The sequence below is a fragment of the Pteropus vampyrus genome, unplaced genomic scaffold (assembly GCF_000151845.1).
Source record: "Pteropus vampyrus isolate Shadow unplaced genomic scaffold, Pvam_2.0 Scaffold466, whole genome shotgun sequence".
Lineage (NCBI taxonomy): Eukaryota > Metazoa > Chordata > Mammalia > Chiroptera > Pteropodidae > Pteropus > Pteropus vampyrus.
Genome location: NW_011889247.1, coordinates 12,724 through 13,661, shown reverse-complemented (window position 1 = coordinate 13,661; position 938 = coordinate 12,724).

Sequence of the window (938 nt, the reverse complement as noted above, 5' to 3'; positions counted from 1 at the left end):
CCTTAGTATGTGCATAATGTCCTTGGCCAACTATTTTTTGTTAGTTTACCTTAGTTAATGGTCTGGAGGCCAGGACTAGAGGAGAGAGTAGATCCTGCTGGGTCAGGCATTGTATTGCAATTCAGAGGCCTCGGCATCCTCTTCAGGTGAAGGAGGAGCATTAGTTTTAATTTGGAAAGAATGGGCTACTTTTGCGCCCAGAAGGTTAAGAAGATGGAGACTTAAAATTTTCAATGCATCAACCCGGATGTCTCCATCCCAAGTCTCAGAGCCCCATTCAAACCCAACAATGGACCTGACCTTTACAGAGCAGATTTGAATCCTCAAACAATTTCAGATCTCCATATACTTCCCTTTTAATTAAGTCCCAGACCTAGTATTCAGTTCCTGCTATATGGATGAAAAACTATTTGTACTGTCCCAGAGGTCCTCTGGTCCTCTGGCTTTCATACTTGCCTTAAATTGGAGATTAATCACCCTCAGACATTCACTAACTTTTTCCAATACTTGATTGTCTTCAGTATTAACTACCCACCTTCCTAGTCCTTATATTTCTTGCCCCAAATCTCTTAAAGGTTAAGATATTTTACCTACCATTGCATTCGTTTACACTTTTATCTCTTCACTTTTCAGTACTGATGAAAACCAAGCAATTGTTCTGGTACAGCACAGGTGATGTGATTTCTACTTCCAGCCAACCAGTGGGTAATCCAGCTGAAGTGTGATTTCAGAATATGCTTTCTCAAACAACTTCTGATGCCAAATGTCTTACGTTGAGTTCTCCCAGGAAACCGACCCCGAAGTAGAGATTTGCAGGCGTGTAGTTTTTTGGAAGCACTCTCAGAAACACCCTCTGCAAAGAGACGAGGGAAGCAGGGTTGAGTAGAGGGTAATGTTGGACTGTAATGCACTTGAAACAGAGACCTCATCCATCTTCT